Source organism: Myotis lucifugus, unplaced genomic scaffold (genome assembly GCF_000147115.1).
Source record: "Myotis lucifugus unplaced genomic scaffold, Myoluc2.0 scaffold_73, whole genome shotgun sequence".
In the NCBI taxonomy this organism is placed as follows: Eukaryota; Metazoa; Chordata; class Mammalia; order Chiroptera; family Vespertilionidae; genus Myotis; species Myotis lucifugus.
Genome location: NW_005871121.1, coordinates 697622 through 701026, shown reverse-complemented (window position 1 = coordinate 701026; position 3405 = coordinate 697622). Strand labels below are relative to the sequence as shown.

Below are 3405 nucleotides of genomic sequence, written 5' to 3'. Positions count from 1 at the left end.
TAGCCGTTCTAAAATAAGTATCTTATGTTATGTGCTCTCTGCGTAACAAAATAGCTCCACTTGTGTTTTAATTTACAATTTGTTTGCCAACTTTCCAAAAGTTTTTGTTTTTGTTTGTAAAGACTAGATGCCCTGATTGAATTTCTGTTTTGTCTCTATTGACTACATCACAGCCATCCTACATCATTTACAATTTATAGACTTGATTTGTTTAAAATAAAGCAATAATAAAAAAAACCCTTTTAGAGCAACTTGAGTTTATGATTCCTCTAAATTTTTATAGATTTTTTTTTTGATCTTTAACAGTTACCCTACCAAACTTAACTTATTGGCATTATTTTAGTGAGTACCTATAGGAAGTAGTTCCAAAGCACTCAGCTTAGTTTCAGAGTAACGATTCTTTTTTCAACTGCTTTTTCATAACCTTATGTAACACTAAAGGCCCAGTGCACGACATTCATACACTGTGGGGAGAGGGGTGCTCTCAGCCTGGCCTATGCCCTCTCACAATCTGGGACCCCTTGTGAGGAGCAGGCCTAAGCCAGCAGGTGGACATCCCCCGAGGGGTCCTTAGTGTTGCCAAGGAGGCGGGAGAGGCTCCTGCTATCACCGCTGCGCTCACCAGCCGTGAGCCCAGCTTCTGGCTGAGCAGCATTCCCCCTGTGGGAGCGCACTGACCACCAGGGGGCAGCTCCTGCATTGAGTGTCTGCCTCCTGGTGGTCAGTGCGCATCATAGCAACTGGTCATTATGCCGTTCGGTCAATTTGAGTATTAGCCTTTTATTATATAGGATTTAAATTAAAATCTACAAGTGCATTACATATAAACAGGGTGACACGTAAACAAGTTTACATCATTACAATTCTAAAGACATTCAGAAGTATAACACATATCAACAGATTTGAGAACAAACACAATTGGTAACATTCAGCTCGCTGGTAGAAACAGAAGACTGGTGTCCTTACTTAGATGGGCGGTTCTCAAAGTGAGCACCCCCGGCAGCCCCTGGAAACGGGTGAGAAATGCACACTCCCAGGCCCTCCGCCAGACCTCCTGAGTCAGAAACTCTGGGAGCGGAGTCCAGAAATCACCAGGTGATTCTGATGCACATGCAAGTTTGAGAACCACTGTCTTAGAGAATAGTTAAGCAGCCAGAGCATTCATGTGATGGGGCAATGACTGAAGAAATGAAGAGTGTTGTAAATTTAACCAGTTCGTTCATGGAGGTCAGTTACAAGAGCTTCTGTTAAGATTAGGTTTGAATTCACACTTTTAAAAAAAACTTAAAACAATAGTAGTTTATGTGAAGATAAGTAACACTCCTGAACTATACACTTAAAAATGGTTAAATTTATGTTATTTTACCACAATTAAAAATAAAATAAATTAATTAGTTAAAATTAAAATTAAAAAGCCAGTGGCTTAAACAAATTAAAAATTTATTTTCTTTCACCTAGAAGACATCCAGAAATAGACAGTCATGACCACGGACCCAAGTGCCTTCCGGCTCACTCTCCACCGTCCCTAGAATGGGGCACTCATCCGCATGGTCCAACAGGAGCTGCTAGAGCAGTGGTTCTCAACCTTCTGGCCCTTTAAATGCAGTTCCTCATGTTGTGACCCAACCATAAAATTATTTTCGTTGCTACTTCATAACTGTAATGTTGCTACTGTTATGAATCGTAATGTAAATATCTGATATGCAGGATGGTCTTAGGCGACCCCTGTGAAAGGGTGGTTCGACCCCCAAAGGGGTCGCGACCCACAGGTTGAGAACCGCTGTGCTAGAGCTTCAGCCACGGCATCTACATCCCAGGTAGCAGAATGGAGCAAAGGTAAAATAAGGATGCTCCATTCCTTAAAAACTGTCTTTACAGAAATCACACACTTTCTTTTCTTTCCTTTTCTTTCTTTTTTTTTTTTTTTTAATGTTCCTAAGGTATGAAAACAGCTCTGGCCACCAAGACAGACATCAAGCAAGGATGAACGAAGGACTGCATGTCTGCTTTGGCCCTGATTGATATAAGAGCAACACCACCAATCAGGTGTTTCCTTGCCCATTGCCAGGAGGTCACACTTCCTTTTAATATCTTACTATCTAGTAGTCAATGGTTTTGCATAGCTGCAAGGGAATTTGGCAATGTCTTTTAGTTTGTGGCACAATACGGCCCACCTAAATACTGAGCTGCTATTACTGAGGGAGGAGAATAAATATTGGGAGACAATTTGCCGACTCCAGTGATAACTATGAAATCGTCCCTGCTATTATCCAATTCTCAAATGAAGAAATCTCTTGTGTAAAAAGTTCTCGATGTTACTATAGTGAAAATACACATGGATTCGGCTTTATTTTGATAAATAAGAATTCCCATTTTTCATGAGATTCTAAATGGAAAGGGGAGGAAAAAAGTACCCTTCACTGAGGTCTATTGCATGCCAACCACTGTGCCTTTGTGTCTGTCATCTCGCGGACAGTCCATCACCAGGGGTGGTGGCAAGTCTAACTTACTTTCTATAACAGGCAGGATGGGCTAAATTTGTTGCAGTTAAAAAGAAAACTCACTCGCGCTAGCAGGTTTGGCTCAGTGGCTAGAGCATCAGCCTGAAGACTGAAGGGTCCCAGGTTTGATTCTGGTCAAGGGCACATGCTTGGTTTGCGGGCTCGATCCCCAGTAGGGGTCGTGCAGGAGGCAGCTGATCAATGATTCTCTCTCATCATTGATGTTTCTATCTCTCTCTCCCTCTCCTTTCTTCTCTGAAATTAAAAAAAAAAAAAGTATTTTTTAAAAATAATAAAATGGCTTTCTTTATAAAAAAGAAAATAAAACTCACTGGTCACTTGTTGGGAGGAGGATGGGGAAGTCAAGGAATCACACAAGAGTTCCTATAGGTCAACATAAGAGACATGACCACGCCTAATCTCTAGCCAGCGACCAAGTGCCCCGGGGGGGAAGGGACATCAGTGACTGGTGATCCAGGGTTAGAAAGCAGCTCCTGAGGCAGAAACCTTGTCGCACTACCTTTGTATCTAGCATCTGGCCCACATCCTCACACATTCAAATAGCCCGAAAAATGTTTAAGTTGAATTTTTTGATAAATGGAAATTTTAAAATCCCCCTTAATACCTCATGGGAATCTTAATCATCTTTCTAGAACCACTCCTCTCCTGAAAGAATTAGCTTCTGCAGCATTTATTCCTAGAATTCATCCAGGTAATGAAAAAATAAGAACTTACTGAAAATTGGGTTCTGCCCCACTCCACCCACACCACCTGCTGCCAGAGGACGGACTGCGTGGAGGAAACACTTATTTTGGCTTCTGTGCTGCATCACAGAAAATTTAATATATCAAAATTTACAAGACAGCCCTAGCCGGTTTGGCTCAATGGATAGAGCGTTGGCCTG

At 41.7% G+C, this 3405-nt stretch overlaps 1 pseudogene; it reads right to left on the bottom strand.

The window, feature by feature from the left end:
- Nucleotides 1–1927: 1927 nt before the first annotated feature.
- Nucleotides 1928–2075, bottom strand: LOC111826383 (annotated as a pseudogene).
- Between the last annotated feature and the right edge of the window lie 1330 nt (nucleotides 2076–3405).